At 42.2% G+C, this 24,649-nt stretch overlaps 1 protein-coding gene across 3 annotated transcripts in view; it reads right to left on the bottom strand.

The window, feature by feature from the left end:
- The window catches only part of tab2 (TGF-beta activated kinase 1 (MAP3K7) binding protein 2), a 46,666-nt gene extending 30,825 nt beyond the window's left edge, over positions 1-15,841 (bottom strand). For 2 of the 3 annotated variants that reach the window (XM_040125424.1, XM_040125426.1), the window contains exon 1: positions 15,414-15,841. The gene's annotated coding sequence lies outside the window, so the exon portion shown is untranslated. The remainder of the gene's footprint in view (positions 1-15,413) is intronic. The other variant, XM_040125425.1, reaches the window with a different exon arrangement.
- Positions 15,842-24,649: the final 8,808 nt, after the last annotated feature.

Genomic DNA, 24,649 nt, shown 5'->3' with positions numbered 1-24,649 from the left:
ATTAAACCACGACTATTTTGATAACCAACTAATCGTGTAAGTCCTTTTTCAAGCAAAAATGCAAAAAATGTGATAGTTCCAGGTTCTCAGTGTGAGAATTTGCTGCTTTTCTTGGTCTTACATTATAGTAAATTGAATATTACTGGGTTTTAAACTATTGGTCAGACAAACAAGACTTTTGTTGAAGTCACCTTGGGCTCTAGGATATCGTGAAGTACATTCTTCACTGTTTTATAGACCAAACAGCGAAACAATAAATCAAGTAAAACAATCAGCAGACTAACTGATAAAAAAATGAATCATGAGTTGCAAGCCTAATATTTATCATTTTTGAGAACATCACATATCATCACAATCATAAATGTTCAAATTTATTAATCAGCTAATCATTTCAAGACTAAATCACTTCTGCCGTTTTTAAAAGGTAAAATCTTTATAATTACATGGCTGCATTTGTAATTGCATAACTTCTTTCCTTGTACATTTACACCTTTCTATTGTTCAGTGTTCAGTTAGCGGCAATTGCCTTGCTCAAAGGCACCTCCACTTCAGCAACCGAGGAATGTGAAAGCATGTCTCATACTCAGCTGGCCTAGGATTCAAACTGGTGACCTCCAGGCTAACTGCAGCCAAAGCTTGGGTGGCAGCACTGTCTCTCAACACTCATTGCTAGGCAATTGAATACAATGAGACTGCTTGCACTTAGGCGCTTAGCGATGACATGCCAAGTATGCACCAGCCAAATCTTCACCCTTTATTGCCTTACGAAATGCACTTACTGTATGTCATCATGCTCTTTGAAGCACACAGCCAGCGGGACATTAGCAGCACTTCTGTCTTTGCTCAGCCCATTCCATCAGTCCACTACACCGCAGAAAAAAGGCCTCTAAGAAGCCTTTTTAACCAAACGTCCAACAGGTCCCTTGGTGTATCTGATTTTGGTTGAGGCTAAAACACAGCAATTGGCACTTAAATCTTATCAAACAAGACCTAATCTCTAACGCCAAATGTAAAAGTAAAGAGTTTTTTTTGATCCACCTGTAGGGATTTCTGCCTTTATCGAAAACATGATTTCAGATTTCTCCAAAGGTTAAACTATTTAAACTATTTCTCCGAATGGCTACTAACATGATTCTGTTCAGTCAGAGTACAGGCTTGTTGTAATCAGCACAATTCCACACTTTTAAAAAGGACTTGTTTTTAGGATTTAGTGGCATTTAGCGGTGAGTTTGCAGATTCGAACCTACTTAATACCCCTCCTTTCACCTTTCCCTTTCCAAGCGTGTATGAGAACCTACGGTGGCCTTCGGGTAATGTAAAAAATGAGAAAGGCCCTCTCTAGAGCCGGTGTTTGGTTTGTCCATTCTGGTTTACTGCAGAAACATGGTGGTGCAACATGGCGGGCTCAGAGGAAGAGGACCCGCTCCCTATGTAGATATGAAGGGCTCCTTCTGAGCTAATGAAAACATCAATTCTTAGTTTCAGGTATATTCAAATTCCGCCAATACATCCCCCTAAATCCTACACACTGGTCCTTTAAAGTTTTGTGCACATAATATGTATCGGTGGTATAGAAATGGTTATCGCTGCTTCAGTGTATTGTTGGACCTCCGTGAGCTTGCCTGAGGAGAGAACCCTCCGCCGGAAATGCTTCCCGCAGCTGTTAGGAGTATCATTCCCCACCTTGAGGCCAACCAAAAGACAAATAGCAGCCAAGTCACGTGACTCCTCTGCTGCTGAGATGCCATTCGGTCTTATTCCAGCCCTCTCAAAACATTCAAGTCATACTTGTCGCCCTCAGTGAGCAGGCCCTTTTCACCTACATCAGGGTAATTGACTTGTAATATAACTCTGTCTAGTATCCTCACAGTTATCCAAAACTAAGATGCCTAAGCCTTCTGCTGTTAGTGATCAATTTACATGGCTATATTAAATGGATCAGAAATGATTTCTCTCTCTATCCTCTGTGCAATGCTTTAATCACATAACAGAGCAAATAATTAAACTTGGAGCGTGATTATTGAGAGATATAGCCATTGTTTCTGTTTCTATACAAAATTATTGCTGCCACTGCAATGTAATGAAGTTACAATTACACAACTCTGCAGAGGGCTTTTAATTTGAAACAACGGATACGGAAGGGGACATACACGGTGACACCCAGCGGAGGCGGGGGGGGGACAAAAAGAGAGAGAAAAGTAGATTTAACTAGCTAATAGTAAGTTAGATTGTAGATAAAATTCTAAAAGGAAACACTAATGGCTTTTTTTTCATAATATTAAAAAAAAAAAAAAAAGCACAATCCTACATTTTGGGAAATACACTGGCTGTCTATCTCACGTCGCACAGATACTGATGTCAGTTTCATCTCTGCATGTCCTGTATAATGATAAAGTTTGAGGCCCATATCACTATACTGTACCAATAATTGGAAGCAAGCGGAAACTGCTAGCCTGGCTCCATCAAAAGTGAATAAAAAAAATTCCAACAACTCCAAAGCTCTCTTATTTTCATGCTGTTTCTTGTTTAATGTGTAGACAAATATATAAAGTATGAGACATTGTGATTTCAGAAGCAGTTGGCATCGGTCAAGTAAATTCTTGGCCGATTACTGCCGGGTGTAGTGACCGCAGCATTTCCAAAGTCCTGTCCTCATGTCATATGCCATGCCAAAAAAAAAAAAAACTAACCAAAACAAAGCTAGATCACTAATAAGATAATGTAAAGTAATTTTTAGAAGGTGTAAAGTGTGTTTTTTTCAATTAAAGCAAGGCTAAACATGTCCTGGACCTGTCTCTGTACTGAACACAGTGAGAGGACTCTGGGAAAGATGGCAAACGTGCATATTTCCAAAATGTTGAACTGCTTTGAAGAATCCAAAGTTGGTAAACCTGAATCTGTTACCAGCCCCAAAGTCGTCTTTCAGAATCTTGTATCAGCAAAGTTATGTTGTCATCGTCTGGTCCTCTATCACAGAAAAGTATTTTTAAAGAAGCACAGAGGCTCGTAAGATAATAGGGATAATTTAATCACCACCAAAAGTTGATTTTAAAGAAGGGCTAAAGGTAATTCATGACCTTTACCATCCTCTATCCTTGATTAGTGAGAAGTAAAAGGTTCTTAGTAAAATGGTAAAATCTGGTAAATTTATCAAAATGTCAAAAAGTGTATTAGACCACTTTTTTTCTCCCTCTCTTTTAAACAAGGATTTAATAATTTTCCAACTTGGCCTGGGAATGTCTCAGGGTCCCCCTGGAGGAGCTGGAAAACTTTGCTGGCGAGTAGGATGTCTGGACTACTTTGCTTAACCTGCTGCCTTTCGGGACCCGATAAGCGGCAGAAGATGGATGGATGGATGGATGGATGGATGGATGGATATTGTGTCCGTATGGTGTTGTTGTCCATTAAGTTGAAAATGCTAATGGTAGGGGAAATTACAAGGCCTGTTCATTTATTTTGTGATAAAACAAAGTATCTCAGCATCTGCCCAAGAACACACTGAGTCACTGGCACTGATCAACAACCTTATAAATTCTCCACATTATTAAGGTGATTTTGCGCTATATACACAGTAGAAGTAATACTTTTAGGACCCTTTAAGATGTTCAATCAATCACCAGTGCTCTATATACTGCAGGATGGGCAAGTTTAATGTGTGCATGGCTCTCTTTTCCCATACACCCATAGTTGGCCCATGTGAAATGTGTGCAGGCAGTGATCGGCTGTGCTGGTGCCTGCAGAGGACGAGAGGGACAACACAGCGCTGGTTCTGCCTAGAATGGCACCAGCAGGTGTGCCTTGGAGGGTGCCAGCTTCAGCCTGGCCTGATCTGTACACGAAAAGTGGCCAAACCACACACATACATGTACACACCAGAACCCAAGGCAGCACGTTCCTCTAAGGAATACCACCACAGAACAGCTCTGTTATGACATCACTAACCAGGAGGGGAGGTAGATCAGTGGGTTTTGGAGGCTTGGGGGGGGCTTGCTTTGCACATAGCAGATGTGAGTGTGAGGGCTCCACAAGCTTTACTAGTGTGTATGTTTGCAGTGCTGTTGTGCAATCTGCAGTGGAGGGGGAAAAAAGATTCACCTCAAAGTGTTATGGGAAGTAATGTCGGTTTTTTCCTGCCTGAGCTCAGGTAGTTGTATCTGAGGTGCAAAAAGTTGCAAAACGTCGCCGATTGTAGGGTTTAATTTAATAGACCACTACTAGTGCAAGAATTTCCCAGAGACCGACACAGGCAGTTGCCCTTGGCAAATCTACACTGAATCACAACAAACAAAAGCTTTTCAGCCGGGTGGACTCCATTGTCCACCACGCCCTGACAATATGTTTTCAGAGTGAGGCTGCAAGGGAGCAAGGGAGTATGAGAGCCTAAGGCCCACCCCGTTACTGATAGGACACTAGATCAAAGCCCTTTCCCATCGTTAGTGAGTACAAAAAACCTGAGAGAGATGAAAGACCATCAACAGACTGTGGGGGAAATGATGAAGCACAGAGCAGTCCCTGTATGGCATTTACAAACAGAACAGAATAAGACAAGCTTTCTGTGCTGTGTCTGCGAGGAAAAGTTGGGAGTCAAGGGGATGTGGGGCCAGAACCTGCCCACAGGATAAGCAGGGAAGTGATAAGACAGCAGCCTGCGATATCCATTCTACAAAAAACAAGCAGCTGGGAGATCAACTCACTATCTGCTCCTTACTCGCATCACATCACACAATCAATTAATGGATGCATTTAAAAATTATTGTAAATCCTCATCTACAGTGATCTATCTGCTGAAGACACCAAAACAAAAATAGATTTCCTACTACTAACCAGAACTGTCTATGTAGCCATAGGCTGAAATAGCTAATGCCTCATTGCCATAGAACACCACTGTCACCCAAAAATGATTAAACATATGACAATCACTATAGTACGAGTTGCATGCAACTCTTAATCCCATCAGCTCACTGTGGCTGTTGCTTCCTTTACCATACCTTAATGTAATCCTATTTGTCCACAGTTGCTATGGTTCGTTAAGCAGAAGGCTGCATAAAGTTGTAACTGCTTCAGAAAAAAGCAGTGGTTGGTCTGTGGAAAGCTCTAATTGTGAGGCATCATTGGGAAAAGTTCATGCTCGATTTAACTTCACCTCTGAGCAGAGCCAGTGTAAAAAGGGTTTGTCACCTGCAGTGTTGCTTGACTGCTGAAAGGCATTACTGGGTACTTGATCTATATCAATAAGAACTATTGAACTCAACATGAACACAGCCAATGTAGTTTATTCTGTAACAATTCTACAATTGAATTTTCAATATCTGAACAGTAGCATGCTCGAGGAAACAGTTCAGTTTTTACACTACACTTCTAGTTTGACAAGCTGAAAGAAATAAACTGTTATTCACAAATGACGTTTGTTTTGTTTCTGCTCTGATGTCCCTTTCCTGACACATAAATCAATCCAGTGTTTCCCATACATTGATTTATTTGTGCCGGCCTGCCACAATATTAACAATGACCGCCACATTGTAGAGCTGCATGCAGCGCATTGATTCGCTCAGCCCCTCCTTGCCTCTCTCTCTCACACATTGACAATGGACCCGTCTCTCATAATCGGACCGGCCACTGGGAGCACTGGGGGAAATCCTGCCGCATTGGCGGGCCCCAGTTTTTACTGTCCCTGCGTCTTCTTACCCGCCCCTCTCTGTGTGCCTTTCATCTGGGGTACATGCGTGCCGCATGCGTGTGCTGGGACTGCACTTACTGGCCAATCGCAATATGTTATCTACCCAGCACATTATAGTTCATTTAAGAAAGCCCCGTTGGAGTGTGTTTCACAGACAAGCTACACAAAAACTAAGCTCATTAACCTCCCCTCAACCTCCCCCAAACAAATATACATGTTCATGGATGTCATGTAAGGTCTCAAAACACTCTGGTAGAGAGACTTTGTATGTTTGTGTATCGTAGAGAAGAAACGGGATGACCACTTTCATGTCTATGCTCTATGTCTCCCCACCTAAAGAACCTTTACTTTAAACTGCAACTAAGCGTTCACTTGTCACAGCAAGCACAAATCTAATCATTATTCAAACATTATCACTGCTCAGGGGTGTGATTACATCTTTCAAAAAAGTATGGAATGAACTGCATGTACTACCTGCAAACTATTTTGTTATTATACAATTCAACTGGCCTCTGAACCCCCAAACATGTAAAAGTAAGCAGTGGAGGCCAAATATGAAAAGGCAAACTGAGGTTTTTCTCATAGCACTACATGATGAGAGGAAGTGTTTGTGTCACACACACACATCCTGCTGCGGAGGCTACAGCCTGCATGACTCTGAGGAGGAATGGGACCAAAGATAACGGCTGAACCATCTTCCTCTATGCTGTCACTCAGGGTTTACATTCAAATAGCCACCCATGTTGAAACAGCAGTGTTGATGTGGAAGTGCAGTTACACACAACACTAGAAATGCCAGTGGATTTGTGGCTGTAAGAGAAAGCAAATGAGCAATTGAAGGGATACTTGTAATTACAGTTAATATTTGAACGCCTGTTAGTCAATGTCAAAAAGCACTGGTTTACACTGCACGTGGGTCTAGGAAAAGTCGCAGAGAGCCAATTCGAAACCTGAGAATCGTTTTCTGCTTAAAAATTCAAAACAGCTATTAACTCATGTGGAAGAATGTGACACAGCTGGAAGCTTGACCTTTCACTGATAAACCATGATGGAGCTAACATTAACTTTTATTAATCATTTGTCAATGAGATATGCACTATTTGGAAAAGTGACACAATTTTATACAAGGACTGCCAACACACACAATAAAATTTTACTTTCCAAAAGTTTTAAGGTGTGTCATTATGCCTATTATAGAAAAAAAACCTCTATTTTAAATACACCTGATTCTTGTTCAAAGTTACTAGTATCTGAATAATAAGACTCAGTTTTCTAACCATCCCCGTTTTGTCCAATTGAATCCTGGAACCTGTTGATTCATGCACCTGGTTTTATATGAAAGTAAATCATACTGAAAGGAAAAGTCTGACAACAGGAAGTGAACAAGTTTTTCTGTGGGCTCAACAATGTTAATATGATGCTGACGCATTCTCTTGTCATTCAGAATAAAGAGCTACCTAGTCCTACCGTTCCGCTGCTTTTTTTTCGACCAATAAATCTAAAGAGAAACAAGGGTGGAAACGAACACTTCAAGCAAAACCCTGATCCCACTAACGATGTCGAAGGGTCTCAAGAGCTGCACTGCTGTCTTCCAAACATGCCTGTTTAACACACCAGCGACTCTGGTTCCAATTATTTTAAATGGTATATCCAAAGGGAGTCGGCAGAGGAGCTCCACTATATTCCTTTAATTGATGGTTGCCCTACTATCCTATTTCATAGCTGAGTTTCTATAAAGGAAAGTTGAAAAACACTTCATTAGCATGAAAAGCTCCTCTTTAATTATTCCACTGCGTTTGAGTCTGATTTACAAGTGCCATTACACAGGATGTCTATTTTGAGTAAATTTATTTAGCTGAACAATTCAACAATCTTTAAACTTTTGTAATATTGGGGTTAACGTACCCTTGTCTCCAAACTTAAGCTAGTGATATTGACATTAGCAGTTTTAGTCAGTAATTCTTCATTCCTATACACTATTGACATGGGAAAGTTTCTGCATCTACTGATGTTTTTTTCTTGTATTCATCACTAAAACTAAGAGTTATTGCAAACAACAAGCTTCCATGAAGTTTTAATGATTGAGAGTAGATTCCCAGACATACTACTATAATTAACAAATGCAGAGAGTAGTATTTGAATTGCTTTCACTCAGTCATTAAAATATCTCTCACAACTAATGGGAGGATAATCTCTGTATTGTTCTAATGTAGATGGATTAGACTGTAATGCACATATTGCATGAGTTGGATTTCATTTATTAAGGTGATGACTGAACATGGATAAACTAAAACAGATGTATGTGAAAATTTTAATTCTAATTTGGGTTATGACAGCCCTCAGAGCCCTGTGTGGCATTTTTCTAGCAAAAACTTTTCATACTAAATATTTCTAATAAATATGGAGCATTAATAGCCTTGGTGTTCAAGAGACAGGCCCAGAAGGCTGCCAGGTAATTTCTCCAACGCTCTGGTAAACAGGGCATTTAACCCTTGATTGCTCCCTGGATAGATGGTGGTTTTACAGGGCCGCTCCCAAGTGTACATGTGTTTGCCTGTGCAAATGTGAACCAAGACAGTGCTGATAGTGTACTTGCAAAGCTGACTGTCTCGATTTAAAAAAAAAAAAAAAAAAAAGTGCTAAAATAAGGTTTTAATAAAACAGTTTTGAGGAATTCGACCCACCCAAGTAGCTCATGGTCTGTTCAGCTTATGACAGAGGATGTGTCGGGTTAGGGAAGCTGGGGCAGGGATTTTAGAAGAAAAGAAAAGCATCAGAGATGGCACCCAGAGCACAGGTCAGGGGCACAGGGATGAGGGAGGGTTCAGCCCACACAGTCTTTGTATAGGATGTGGCTCACTCTTCTCCTGTTTACTACTGCGTGTAACGAAAGAGACATTAATAGGGTAAGCTACAATAATACCTTTGACTGCAGATGCAGCATGCAAAGGACAGCCAACAAAGTGGAACTGCATCTCCTATACACAGGGTTGCAATAACCGACTGACGACAGTACAGCTGGCTGAAGCAACTTTCACCTGAATTGCATAGTGTGGCAAAGCCAGCTCTGAAGTTTACAATAAGTTTAAAGTCTGAATAAAAATATGTTTTCTGTTAGACATTTAAGATACATTTACTACTAGGGATCTACACATTGTAGGCTAAAAAACACTGACAAAAATCTGCCAACACCAGCAAGAGTACACAGAAATTATCACCCATGTATCTTTCACACATTATAAGCCCAGGCTGCAACACAGCTCATTAAAAATTACTGGGATGTTTTTGTTATGCAAAATGTTTTTAAAATGACCACCTCAATTTCATTGGATTAGACCTTCCAATTCTTCATCTAAGGGAGCAATATCTCAAACAGTCATATAATGAGAAAAGAGAAAACATTTAAGAAATATTTCTAAGAAATTCCATAAATGACGACAAACAGAGGCACTAAGAGCTCAGGAGAAACATCAATATGCCCAGAGACTAAAATGGAAACTGTCAGTGGCAAAGTTTTTTTTTCTGGATCAAGTATAAGGAAGACTGTAAACATGTGTTTAGACAGGTCAGTTACAGCTAAATAGCGATGGCTTAGTGCAATGGGAACATCACTGCTATCCTTTACAACAATTCATATCTTTCTGACTGAACACTTTACATTTTTATCAGACATTACTTAGTCCTCATGTATCTTCATTACCTTATCTGCATTACCTAATCCGTGCATTGCTACAACACCTATGCAGTTTGACATACAAAACTTGGCTTGTCGTCACTTGTGATGAATAAATGTCTGACTTGAGGATGGGTATAGAACCTCCGTACAATATAGTGTCCATAGCAGAGAGTATCAGAATTGTCTGGTAATGAAAATGAGCATCGAAACCTTAGTTACTCATTCTTTGCCCGGTTATTCTAAGTAATTGTACTAAAAACATTCAACAATGAAGCTCTACTTATTTGAATGATGTGTGCATGCAGTGTTTACCTACTGCTAGGGGTTCAGTTAGGGCTGCATGATGTGTAAAATGTCTACTTTGTGGAAATCCACTTACCTAATTACAAAAAGGTTATTTTAAGTTAATAATTAACATAGACGATGGCCGGCTATATGAGCTGCCTTGAACCACCACAGTCTCGTAAACTGTGACGTGAACAGTTTATGCGGAACCGCTGCAGTAACTGGGACTGTCACGACTCAGGATGGTTAGCTGATTCTGGCTATCTCATAGCAAATCTAGAGATTGCATCTATGAGAAGGATAGACTGAAAAAAAAGCCTCTGCAGACTGATCTGAGCTCTTGGTTGTGTTTGTTGAACAAATATTATCTCTGGCTAAAAGATATGACACAGTGGAAATCAAGTGAACAGTATGTGGATTCTACTTTATTCGGTCTGGCCTTGCTGGGTAGCTAATACTAGCTAACAGCTGTCTGCAGATATCAGGCTAGAGTCTTGTCAACACAAACAGTGCAGATGAATTAGTGAGAAGACTTTCAGTAGTTTCTGTCTTGTCTGTGCTCAAAGTAATCATTAAACTTGATGTCTGCATTAAACGTGTAGCTGTATGGGAAAGCATTTATTTTTTGTATATATGCATAATGATGACCTTGTAAGTGGTGCAGGTTTTTTTTTTGTGTTTTTTTTTTTTAATTCTTGCTGAACTTACACATGTAGGCCTAAACGTATACATAGATGTGTCATGTTTTAGTCATTTTGCTTTTGCCAAGGAAAATAAATCCTCAGTCCACAAATTATAACTGGGAAAAGTGTTTACAGTTTAGTCTATAATGTGCCTGTGAAATTTAAGTTCCCAGGATAAATTCTGAGAAGCACTTTACGCCACATTGGTATTTATCTGATGTAGCTGAATCATCAAGAACAGAATGGAACTGAACCTGCAGATCAGTGTCAATATCCAGCTGTTCTGGTAAGGTTTCGAAAAAGTATCACCAGTTTTTATTTTTTTGTCCAAAAGGGGTTGTTCCTAGTGTGAAATTCATGTCAAAATTATCACCCAACTCTGCAGCTCTGTGGAGCTTTTTAGTCTCCTTTAGCCCAATGTTTCGGTTTCTCAACCCACAAATTTACTGTACGGTAAAGCTTCACCACCTTCCACAACCCAACCCTATTTTTTGCAGGAAGCAGATGTTTTCTAGGGCTGTAGTCACCTGGTCGCCCGGTTGACTGGTTGGTGGACATGCTGTCATCCGACCAAATTCTCATTGGCTGGACAATTGTCGTTGTTACGAACATAAGGAGAAAAGCGCTCAATCAGTAGCCTTCCAGGATTAATCCATTATTTTCAGTGGCGGGAGGCACAGACTACCTGTGAATGCAGTGTTTTGAAAACACTCCCCAAATGCTAGGCATAACTTATTTAACGTTTACTGAATGTTAACTGAAAGTTTACTTGGAGTCCGCTCCAAACTAATTGACACCATGTCAAAGAAGTCGCCTGTGTGGCTGCATTTTGTTAAAACGGACAACCAAAAAGTCAAGTGTAAACTTTGCAAACAGCAGTTTGAATATCACAGCTCAACAACCAACATGGCATAGCATCTAAAAACGGTACGGTAACTTGTCTGCGTTAGGACACTCCGTCAGCTTACATGTTTAATGTTTGAGGCTCTGAGTGTGAACATATCAGAATTTGCATTTTTCAATATGTTATGCTGCAAATACTAGCTTTTTATGTTTATTTATAATATATTTAGGCTAATAAGGCTACCTGGTAGGGTGCACTGAGTGCACTGGGGTCGATTTAGTTAATCTAGTGATTAGGGCTGTAGTCAACCAAAGAAAATCTTGGTCGGGTGAAATTGTACCTACTCTTCAAACAATTGATTGGTAGTGCGGGGAAAAAAATCTGCACGTTATCGCTAGATTAAGTCAATCAGCCACAGTTCACTGAAGGCAGTCTACCTGGTAGCCTTAATGAATTATAAATAAACATTAAAGTATTACATTAGTATTCGCAGCACATTAAATCATTTTAACCTGAAATGGTAACAACAGTTTCAGAGCTGACCGCCGTGCCCATATACATATGATTTCCGAAAAAAGAACTATATCAGCTGGTGATCCCAGCACTTGAACTATTGAGGAATATACACTCAAAGCCTCAAGCGTTAAACACAAAGGTTGACAGATATGCTGTGATATGCAACTGCTGTTTGCAAAGTTTACACTTGACTTTTTGGTTGTCCATTTTAACAAAATCCAGCCACACCGACAACTTCTTTGACATGGTGTCACTTCGTTTGGAGCTGACTCCAAGTAAACGTTCAATAAAAAAGTTAGACCTAGCAGTCTCCATTAGGTTGGGCGAGTTCAAAATTGTGAAAATGTGGGGGGTCACAACAAGAATCTGCTTGGACGAGATATTGACCAACCAATCAACCAGTCAGCCGGGAGACTACAGCCCTACTAGAGATAATGTGCAGATTTTTTTCCCCCCACAACCAATCGCCTGGTTGAAGTGTAAGTACGATTTTGAGACGAACAAGATTTTCTTTGGTTGACTACAGCCCTAATGTTTTCAGCAAACAAACTATAATAAACCAAAAGTAGGCAAGTGCCCAGCACCAACTAGTGTGGACAGACTAAGTTAGTGAACAGCTGGTCAGGAAAGTAAACTAAAAACTAAAAAAACCCACATATAAAAAAAACAATAATAATAATAATAATAAAAAATAAAAATCACTTAAAACAACTTTATTTTGTCAAACTAAGACCTAATTGTGTACAACTACACAGTGCTGCGGATATGCAAACCTCAAATGATCTTGTGCAAGTGCTATCATAACTGTGGAAAACTGTGGCTTTACTGGTTGTAAAGCCACTGCAGAAGTGGCAAACCCAACAAAATGCACACTTCAAAATGAACATGCACCGAGCAAGCAGCAGCTAGAGGTGTAGTGGACTGTTAAGCGTCAGCCTCAATGCATGCAATTTAACCCTTGAACTGGAGAGGACCATGAGCAGCATGTGTAATGGAGGACTCCATTTAAAGCGCAGAAGTCAGGAGAGCTCAACAGGGGGAGGGGGCTCCAATAAGAGCCTCTCTTCCTGACAACCACACTCTGTAGTGGGGGAGGGTTAAAAACACCAAGCCCTCTTCCTGAGTCTGGAGCTATGGGCATAATGTGATGGATCCTTCCCTTCCATCTACTTGATTCCCATTTGGCACTATAGGTCTTAACCTGACACTTTTACTTTGAAGAAAACACACACACTGAACAATAAGTATCAAGTTATGTGTACACAATTTCAGAGTTGGCAGCCTCATAAAGAAAAGCTCTTCTGACACAGAAAAATAGAAAGGTAAGCTAATATCATTTTACTGGGTTAAACTGGCTCTGCACTGTTGAGCCAAACAACAAGCATTTGTGCTCCATGCAAACACACTCATATGCAGTAATTATCCTTCCCCTTGTGAATAGGAAACAAACTACACACCCCCACCCTTTGCTCTGTGGTGATAAGTTGTGCAAACTGCAAATGATAAATCAGGAAACAGGTTTTTCAGGAAAGAGGGTTTAAGCATTGGCACAGACCTCGTGACAACATGCCACAAACTCAGCTTGTTGTAAAAGCTCTCGAACCCAAGTGCTAGTCTTGCTTGTTTATACTAAGAAATTAAACACAACAAGTGAGCCTAATTCTTCACCTCTACCAACAAACATCGTGGCAACTTAGGTAATACACTCCAAGTTTAGATCTGTAATCTGTGCACTAGTCATGTTGATTTAGCTTTTTAGAATAAGCCAAACGACATCCAAACAAAGCAATTAGCAGCCTGCCATTCTATACGAGCACATGATCCTCACAAAAATCTTGATTTAGCACTTATCATACATGCTCTGAGCATTGGTTGCTGAGTCTCCAAAGAGTGGCAAATCAGCAAAGGCCTCCTAGCAACATATTTGCCCAGCTACAGGCACACATGGTTTCAGTTAGGGGTCTGCACCTATAAACAGTCGGCCATGGCAGCTTATTGGTCAGGAAGTGCAATGTTGACTGCAAATCAAGACAGGCAGAAGCTGCTAATGAATGATATACACTCTTACAGTCTAGATATGACAACACAGTTTAGATTGGAGGTCTTTAGAGGAAGACAGAGAAGTGATGCTGAGGGGGAAGAGTAAAACAAGAAGCCTGGATTATGAAAAGTTAGGAAGTAGTCAGGAAGGCTGTGCTGTGAATGTGGGATTTCTACCTACACCAGCGTGAAAACAAAGGAAATTTGGGATTTCACAGGGCAATTCCATTTCCGCCAGTGTTAGGATAAAAAAAAAAAAAAAAAAAAAAAAACTAACTAATTGGGCACAGGCCAATTACCTGCCAAACTGGCTGGTAGAGCTGACAGACTTTCCAGCCACAGCCAACATTTTGCATCATTTGACTGGTGGCTGGTGTTAATATGAAGACCAGCGTAAGTGATACAACATGGAGAAACACACTCCCAACACACCCAGAGGCCAAGTAGACCACCACAAATGGCCAAACACTACCATGAATTGAAAGAGGCTTCATAACCACACACTGCATTAAAGTAAACTGGCCTGTCATCACACAGTAATATTCGTGTCACATTGGGTTGTGATCACCATGATTAAATATGATTTGGACTGCGTGAAAGTAACCAACAGGTTAAAGCAAGGCAAGGAGGATATCTCTAAGATCTCCTGCGATTTTTAAAATGACTCACTCATGTTTCATAAAAACTATGAAACAACTTTCAAAATGTGGCAACCTGTGGCTCCCAGCTCGTCCTGGCACCTATAGGGGCTTCAGAGAAATTAATGAAACAGGACAGAAAAGACAGTATCATGAGAGGTTAGGTCCTCTCAGGATAACCCTTCTTCATCTTCACTGTACCAAGAATACACACAACAACAACTGAGTCTGATCCACGGGGGGACAAAGTCAGAGACATGTAGTTTTCAAACAGGTGAGGTGACACCCTTATCACCTCAACTACCGAACAACCATACACACGGTCCTGAATACTGTAGTTCGACTTGGCTGCAGTTGTGCACAATAAAATCCAAGTAAATGTTTAGACCCTGGAGGCTCTAGTTGCATGATCTTACTATGAAAAGGACAGGGACTGTACCAAACTGGCTAGCCAGCTAGGATACTACTTATAAGCAAGTTTCCATGTTACACAAAATACTTCCAGTATTGTAGCAAAGGAAGAAAGAATGGCTTGCGGTGTAACGGCTTTCTTTTGAGGCATGTTGGAAATAACATGTTCCGTGTACGATGTTCAGTGAAGCTACAATTTCATGATTTAACGTTTCCATCCACGACTGGTCTTGCGACGTTTCAACGGAGAGCTCAATGGAAAAAGTAGCCCAACATGGGCTACAAAACATGTTGGGTCAGTCAGCGTTGTGCTTTAATAAAAAGGACCCGGAATGTCTACTTTATTGATATTGATATTAAAGGAGACTTGGGGGAGAAGTTAACGAGCGTGTTTTAAACCTCAGACAGTGATTTGTAACTCGGCCGAGACGATAAGTGCCTACAAACACTTCAAGTTAGCTAACCTAGCTAGCTGCTTGCTGTAGACAAAAACTTTTTCCACATCTGAAAAGTTTCTTCTTTCAAACAGCGTGGAGCCGTATACCACAGCGCTTATCGCTCAAGACTGAAATGCTTCTACATTTGACAGTAACGACATTAAGAGGGCTTTTCTCCCGGCTGTTGCTAACTGGCAAAAGCCTACCTTAATGTAACTTACTTTCCCGTCTCCGCTGCCGCCGCCGCCGCTCCCCGGGCCGCCTTCAACACCCGAGACCGCCGCCGGACCTCCGGAGGGCCGCGGAGCTGAGAGAGGAGAAGCCGAGAGGGGTCCAGCTACTACCAGGGAGACGAAGAACCAACTGCACCGAGGCCCCGGGCCTTGTCTGTCCTCGAAATAGCGTTAGGGGAGGGATACCGAGCCTCAGCCCTCCGCCGTTTGACAGAGACCCGGGAATACCTTTTTGACAGCTCCTCTTCTTCAGCCCCCCCTCCCCTCGACAGCCCTTCGCTTTTCTCTTTTTCCTCACTTCCAGCAGATACGAATCAAAATACTGTCACAGAATATGGCGGCTGCATAAGCACGCTGCTATCGCGAGAGTAAGACTTGTTTTTCTTTTTTTCTTTTTTTTTTTTTTCAGTTTACCGAGGCTGTGCTTCGGGAGGTGGGGGGTGTGATTGCTCGTGGGCTGAGACGCTTTCTGCCTCTGCAGAAGAAGCAAGCGAGATTAAAAACTCGAAAACAAAAGAGAGAGAAACAGGATGAATACGGAAGGGGGGTTCAGTTTCGTCTGACTCGTATAAAATGAGAGAGTGACAACAATGTCAATAACATATCGATCTCATCTTATCTTACCTTTATTCATAGAGAGGTCGGAGGTCAGAGGTCAGCTAGAGAACAACAGCGCCAAAACTGGGCATTCATTGAGCTGCTCAAGGACACGTCAGCAGGGGACTGAACCCTCAGCTGGAAGACTAGGTTCTCACCATAGTACATTCTTACAACTGAAACTGACAAAGACAAGATTTTTACGTGACTTTTATTCCCGGTGCCGCAGATTCACACCCGATTCTGGTGCTGTTGCGTGTGGCTAATTCTCTCTCTGTGGGAGCTGCCCATATACCGGCCAGCCAGTATTCCGTCCACCGAAAGCTCGACGCATCTGTCCTAGTTCTCTTTCCCCCCTCAAGGTCTGTTTTGTTCGCACCGTCGCAGCGCAGGGCTTCTTTTCATCCCTTGTAGATTCGCTATAGTTGGCCAATAACAATTCTGGTGTGATATGAACACTTCCCCACCCAAAGGAAACAACACATTTCACACTCAAGCGTGACGCAGAGAGCTGTCTGGATTACAGCAGCAAACGAGTGCTCTGTTCAGAGACAAAGCAATAAACCAAATCAGAGCCTTTCCATTTGATGTCCTTCTGGTGTAAAATGCTCACAGTCCAGATAGGTTAGTAAAGCATGAGCATGTTGCCTGCGGTCGCTCGTGTTCTCTGACTCACAGCGCATGTTCCACGTCGCTTTATCCCCAGTAACAATCATGGATGTAACGAGTGCTGACTGCCAGTGAAAGAGCATCAGTGAGCTCCTCACTAAGGAAGAGAAGCAGGAAGTTTGAAATGGCTCATTCATCTGAAGTCTCAGTGGCCCTTTAACAGTTTTTGTAAAGAGGCTGTGAGAGATCATGCAAGACATTAGGACACTTCCAGAAGCCCGAATACAATGTGTGGAGAAAGGTCTGGTCAAACAGGACTAGGGGACTAATGGTACCAAAGCGTGCATCACTGAACGAGACCAAAACTTTGAACAAACTGGGGCGATTTGTGAACATGAGGCTTTTCTACGAATCCGACATTGTAACCAGTTGACCAGATTAGACGTGGACGTGTAGTCATTCCTGCGGTGCACGAGGCCTGCAGGCCAAGACCAAACACGTCGTGTTGTCAGGGCGCTTTGTTCGGCCACGTAGGCAGGGGCAGGGCTGCCAGGTAGCACCTGGACGTGCACCGGTGTGAAGTGTGTTTATACGACATGTCATCGTGGTTTTTTCAATCTTTACTTGTACTCGGCTTATACTTTGTAGTTGTGTAAGTGTTTCCGGAACGTAGCATGACAATGGTGCACACAGCTGAGGAGGTCCACGAGATGCAGTTGAAAGCTTTTCCAAGAAGGCTAGTAAGTGGAGCTTGAGTCTCCTGCCATACTATTTCCAAGGTTTCCGTGGTCAGAATGAACTTTCATGTTCAATTTCAAGAAACTGATAAGCATTGCTACACCTGAAAAGTACAGTGCTTTATAATCAATTCTCTACTCCGTCAGTCGCTTGCTGGGGCCACACAATGCGAGTCCTCACGGCGTTGTGGGATTTCGTCGGGTATTGGCTTCGAGGGAGATGTTCTGATGTCGCCTGATCAACATGCTGTTTCAAAGGCCTCCGCTGCCCAACGAGAAAAACCATTCTGTCCTCCGAGACGAACCCTCCAGTTTCCGGTTGCAATGTCGCACCCACTTTTTAAATTAGACACTTCTTTCGTGCCGCAAGGACACCACACACAGGTGTCCCGTTTAATTCTTCTTTATACGACATAATTGATGTGGACCCCTGCCTCTGCTCGCCGCTTCTCTCTGCATTAATCCACACATGGAGTGAGTGAGAAAAACAGACGCTTGTGGGAACTCTCATTTGTTCTTCAGCGGACTGGGTGGAAACACATGGCGTCTCGTGTGTCGGCATAATGCAGTGACTCACACACACACACAGTCACTCACACACAAACTGCTATCTCACACAGACTGTGACCCCCTGACTCTGGGTTTGAAGCCCGGGGAGCTGAAATCCCCTTCGGTGCGAGCAGCAAACTGCCTGCACAGTGCAGCCTCTTATCCTCTCTGACCAGACCTCTCATGGAGTATTCATTACTTCACACAATGCCTTATACACGTTATGATGGGCCCGTGGCAGGGGGGGCCGTGGGCGGATTTTTGTATCAAGCCAGTGAATCAGCAAAACTAAAAAAAAAACAAAAAAAACAAAAAACAAAAGCAAGTAGCAGAATCAAAATTCACAAAAATTTCCACTGACTTAACCTCGTGAATGTGGCTGCATTGAAGTTCTTCTCCAGTTTTGGTCTCATTTCACAAGCTGCCTGACAAGTGGAAGTGGACTGTGTCAGCCTTGGAATTACAGCCCCCCCCCCCCACAGCCCAACCCACCCGCACACACACACACTCTACTAGCTCCATTTCCCAGTGTACATGCTGTACTTAGCCGCAGATTACAAAAACTGCAGCGTGGTACATCTGAAGCAAAAATTAAAAAAGGGCAACATGTATGCAACAGCAGAAGCCTGAGAACTCAGACGTAAAAACCCGCTTTTGCACTCTGCTGCTGTAATCAGCCACACTCCTCAGATAGGCTTTTTGGAGGAACAGGGCCGGCCACCCACATTCTTGGCATGGAAAGAGGCCCGTTTCTCACGGTCTGAGGACAGCTTGTCATGGGTCAGCACTTTAGATTTAGCTCTGCAGTGGGTCTCCAGTCATTATTCCTCTCCTAAACAAACTCCTGTGTTTGTCCACTGGCCTTTTCGAGCAGGTTATGCAGCCACTCCAGTGCTAACAAGCTCAACGCAGTGTCGTTAAGCACGGGGGGGGGGGGCAGAGAGAGCAGGAAGTTGTTCTGTTCTGAAGCTTCCAAAAGTGGCATACGAAAGTACGACACTGTGCATTCACACAATGCGAAAAAACACCTACTTTATTCACTGGGACCAAACCTTGTAAGTGATAAAAAAGAGCCGGCTAAGACCTGCACATTGTCTCTGAAGCACAAATTCATTTAGATGGTCCCGATTGGATCTTGTTTAAAAGTACGAGTAAAAAGTGAAAATCCAATCCAACCCGAAGGGCGGGAGCTCGGAGACAGTCCTCCATCCGCTGTATGTTTGTGTACGCTAATAGAAATACAGTATACGGTGTATATGAGCGGACATTTGCTGGTGGAAACCGTCTAATGTTTTTGCGTCATGTACAATATTTCAGTGTTTCCTTTTCCATGACTTAAGAACCATTTTGGATATCTTTGATACATTTAAGATATTTTTATTTACTTGATATGTTTGATCAATTAGATTTTTGAATATTTTGACCCAATAAAAATTGGAACACGGTCCTTCGAAATAAATTTGTAGTTTGGAATCGGCGTGCAGGCACTACTCTTTCCATCAGTGTTGTTCTCTAATAACCTCTCACCTACATGTGATGTGCATTTAATTATGCTTCTTCTCAACTAAATGTAGTAACTCCAAATTTGGGGATTTCTAGGTAAGACTTGCATTGTCCTGACAGTATATGAGAACGCAAGCAAAACCTTAATAATGGCAAATTTCATTCCTGAGGTGTACATCATGCTTCACAGAAAAACATGCATGTATTTGTAAACATAATACAAACACAATCAAACAAAAATGATCATATACACGGGAGAAAAGGGATGTTTTCTGTCTGCTTTGGAACTGGATTAATGTCGGAGCACCTCCAGTGCAACTTGATGAGGCATTTCATCACCTAAAGGACCATAAGGACCAAAAAGTACTTTGCCAACTTTACATTTAACTTTGAACAACCAGAGGGTCAGAGCCAAATGGCCTAAGGGCCCTAAGACCACATGCTGCAACTGAGAGTACAGCAAGCGAGCAGAGAAGTCCAAATAGAACGCTGAAAGGAATGGATGACGTGTTGAAAGAAGTCAACGGCCTAAACATTGAAAAATCAGACCAGTATGTCTTGTATTGGGAAAAAAATGTAACAATGTCCTGGGCTCAGACTTAGAGATAGGGTAAGGAGCTCGAAGTGGAGCTGCTGCTCCTTCGCGTTGCAAGGAGCCAGTTGAGGTGCTTCGGGCATCTGATCGGGATGCCTCCTGGATGCCTTCTATTGGAGGTCTTCCGGGCACTGGTAGGAGACCCCGGGGTAGACCCAGAACATGCCAGGGAGGTCATAGATCTCGTCTGGCCTGGGAACGCCTCAAGATCCCCCAAGGAGGAGCTGGAAAACATTGCTGGGGAGAGGGACGTCTGGGCCACCGCGCCCTGACTTCGGATAAGCGGCAGGAATACTTAGACATTTTGGGAAATGTGCTTATTGCCTTTAAGCTAGAGTTAGATGAGAAGATCAATACCACTCTCATGTCTGCATGCGTGTTATGGGGTTACAGTGGGACTATGTGCAGGACTGTTTCGGGGCCGGTGCAGTGACCTCCAGGAGACTCCTCTGGTTGCCTGGCAACCTCACAGTGACAACAAGACTCCAGGAAGTCACCGTTCCTAGCCAAAAAAATAGTCCCACACATAAACCCCCAGTAAGATTTCAACGTGTTGTTTTTACACCTAAGTGTTTTGTGTGAATTAAACAAATGAAATATGACGTGATCATTTGTGAGGTTTAAAAAGCCTTGGTTGGTGAGTTCTGTTACCTTTGGACAGAGCCAGGCTAGCTGTTTCCCTCTGTTTCCAGTCTTTATGCTAAGCTAAGCGAACCGGCTGCTGGCTCCAGCTTCATATTGAACAGACAAACATGAGATTGGTATCAATCTTTTCGTTTAACTCTTGGCAAGCAAACACAGTTATTCTCAAAACGGCAAACTATTCCTTTGACAAACATCCAAGAATATACTGTATTAGGCCATATTTGGAATTTTAGATTGAAAGGACATCAACAATAACACCCAGATTTCTCATTTCTCATCTATGTGGTACTTTCCAGGGAGAGTGGCTGAATTCCAATAACATAAGACTTTTTGTCATTTTTAAGCTACAGGAAGCTGCAGCTTTTCCATTTTTTTTTTTTTTTTTTTTTACATCTTTAATGCATTCATTTACAGGACTGACAGTTACAGGGCAATAATAGATATAAGTGTGTTTCAACACTCATCAGCGCAATGGTAAAATACCTGAAGCTTTCCAGATTTTAAAAAAGGCATACTGGAAATAGAAGGTTTTTCATCTGCCCAAACAATGAGTAAGCAAAAGGGAGGGAATGTTGCATAGTTTCATGATAACTTGAAACATAAAGAGATCATCGTATAAAAAGTTTTGAAGATACTCAATTAACTTTGCTGATGATATCAGTCAACACAACAAACTATTGTATATTTGAAAATCTGCAGATATACTGTAGAACTTGAACTGCATTGGAGCTCAATAGAATGTAACCGATAACAACACAATCACAGTGTGGGCCTGTTTTGAGCAGAGTGGAGAGTTTATTACTAAGAGGCAATTGAAATGTCAAGGTCTGTGGAGTGTAAGCATCAAGTTGTGGTTGGAGGCTGCTCTGAGAGCGGACTGGGAGTGAGTGGTGCGATGGCGGAGCTCCAGACGCCGATCTCCTACCCTTAAGGTCAAACTTACACTCTGCGGATGGGCCCAGCACTTTCCCGCTAGAACTAAAGTTGATAGAGAGGACACGTAGAGCTGCTTAACAAAACACATTTTGGTACAGAAGTTCATGCTCCGCAAAGGAGGCAGTCTACAGACTTTGGTGATCCTGTGACTTCTCATCTGGCACTACTACGTGTTTTTTAACATCTCAACAGCTTTTGGATGAGCTGCCAAATCACACATTCGTCTTCCCCTCAGGATGAATGGTAATAATTTTGGCGCTCTCTTAACTTTTTCATCTTGCGCCATAATCCAGTCAAACTGTTGTGTGTCCACTACTTTGGTTTATGACCAAATACCTGCAGAACTAATGATATTCCCATCAACCTCAGCGCTTAGTTAGCATGCTAACATGCTAAGGGCTGGTTTATGGTCTCTCAGAACTAGTTTTTAAGATTGTGTTGTCCCAACACATCCGAAATGAAAAGTGAAAAAATGCTAACATCAGTGTTTTAGCATTTTACTGTTAGCATGTTAGCATTACTGCGGTTGGCATCGAACTTAAAGCACTGCTGTGCCTGGTTGCAACCTCACGAAGCTGTTAGCATGACTGGAGGCTCTAAGTCTGTGTGAAAGGAATCGCATGAAAATTAAATAATCCCTTAAAGTAATAGTTCCATTTAATGTGAAAACTCAGCCCTTTTTTCTAGAGGTTTTGTGGCTCTAGTGAACACACAGCAAGTTAGCCTTTCCTCTCAGCCTCCTAGCAAACTGCTGACGCTGACTGACAAATAACCAAACAAAAAAAACAAAAGAAATGTCCTTTCAATTCTGTAGCAATGTCATAAGTGTTCCATAGCACCCCAAGCTTTGCCACGGGAATGAGGCAAATATTGAACTTTGCTGTAGTTCTTTGAATCTGAGACACTTGAATTAGGCCACAAAAGCAATTTGGGGAAAAGGAGGGGGGACTTATTCCGTCTTGGGGCGCTTAAATAAAGGCGACCCCTTTAAGTTAACAGTTTCAGAGAAGGCTGCTAGTGTCTGTCAATATGTTCAGGGTGTTCAGGGACGTGGCAGTAAGTAGACAATGAATTTGAATTTTGAGGCGAACGACTCTTTAAAAATGCTGCTTTGAATAGAGGAGGACCATTCTACTCCTTCTGATTCTGCCGTTTTCCAACCCCGGCCGGGCTGGTGAAAGCACAATCACTCTCCACCACACCGCTGTGTGTGAGGAGGAGGAGTACACCAAGACATCAGTCCAACATCCCACGCCAGGCAGCGAGTCGGTCAACATTCAGAGAGTCAGAGCTGGTGACTGGTACTGTATCGCCGTAAACTCACAGTGTACCCAAGGTAACCACTGAGCAAGTAGATAACCCATAATCCAAGTCTTTACAAATACAAAATTCATTAGAGAGGTGTAACTCCATCTTAACCCATTTCAATATTACATACTTTATTATTGAAGACTATTTAAATTCCATTAAAGTAACGTAAAGACTCTGAATCCAAAAAACATATGGGCATTTGGAAAACTGCTGTGTAAGACTCATCCAGATTATTTCTGAACTAACCTCTAATTTGCCTTTAATGTCAGCAGTTAATATGATAGAGTGGGTGACAGTATTAGAAACGGTGCCAATCACATTTTAGCATGAAACTGGGCAGAAAATAAGCCATGCATGAATACAGCTACCCACATCGACGTCTCACCGCCGTGACGCATGACATGCAGGACATTCGATTGTCATGGTGGCGTCTCGCTGTCTGATGCCAACTTCATACCTACGCCCCCAGTAGCTCCTGTTTAGTATGATTCGTACTGATGCCAGCAGTGTCTTATGGGGAGAAAAGAGTGTTGACATGCGTTGAAGAAATTAATGTCTTTAGCTGGAGATGGTAGAGTTTTCTATTCTAATGTGACAGGTTTGTCTATGAAATGAGAAATACGACTTTGAAGTGCACAAATTGTCTTCATAATTATTTAATTGGCCAAACTGGTTATCTTTAATATATCCCAGGCAGAATGGAGGGTTATCTGGCTGCTCATGAGTCTCTTATTTTTATTTTTTGTATAGGCTCTCACATACCTTTAGTGGTATCAGGTGGTTTCATTCCTTCATGTTTCAAGATGCCTGTTTCTGTGGTTTCTGCCTCCACTACAACACAGGGGAGGTGAATGGGATTTTGTTTATTGTTCTCACGACACTGAAAAATTCTAGTTTAAATATTCAACAGCAAGATGTTTATCCAGAAATATTTCTGTGGTTACTCTAGATAATCCACAGCACGTGCTGCAAACTCTTTTTTTTTCCTTTTTTTTGGATAGAAAGTAGTTTGGCCGTGAACTCCCTTCAAGCGGTAGCAGTAACACTGCAGGCAGGGCCGTGGATCTGGTGCTTCCGCCAGAACTCACGAGGCCGATGCCAAGTCTCAGCTTGCCTGCACTGGTTCCACTTGACACACCAGCAGCCCATCAAGAGAACTGAATGCAGCGCTTACTTGACGCATCTTGTGGAATGTCTTGACGGTGGACGTGCTCCAGTCATCCGGCGATACTCACCAACAAGTGGGTGTGTGTAACCCCAGTAGCAGGGGACAAGGGACATAAACTCTCCAAAAATCTGACTAAAAATGTGTTCCAAGTTTTAGAACTTTAACCACGTATCTCATATAGTATCCACCTTTGCTGACTATGACGAAAATAAAGACAATGAAATGTTCGTTGCGATGCGTTACCTTTCTCCAGCAACCTTGAAGTCTGCAGAACTTGTCTTTCATGTCTTGATGGAAACCAGTAGCTGGCTGGAGGGAACATTTTCATGAAAGGGTAAAGAGGCATTTGACCTTTTGTGCAGTTCTGTGCAAAATATTGCCACTGGGCAGCGGCCAGTACATTGAAGGGCTGGTTTCACCCAAATGACAGAAAACACACAAACATTTTCTCGCTTGCGCCTTGTGAGATCTGACAAGTTTCAGTTTTGCCCAGGTTTTGAGGTATATATCACTGAGATGAACTCACTGCATTGAAAATTGACATGGAAACAAAGTCAAA

This window comes from Xiphias gladius, chromosome 4 (genome assembly GCF_016859285.1).
Source record: "Xiphias gladius isolate SHS-SW01 ecotype Sanya breed wild chromosome 4, ASM1685928v1, whole genome shotgun sequence".
Lineage (NCBI taxonomy): Eukaryota > Metazoa > Chordata > Actinopteri > Istiophoriformes > Xiphiidae > Xiphias > Xiphias gladius.
Note: the sequence above shows the minus strand (reverse complement) of the source record. Positions and strands in the feature narration are given on the sequence as shown.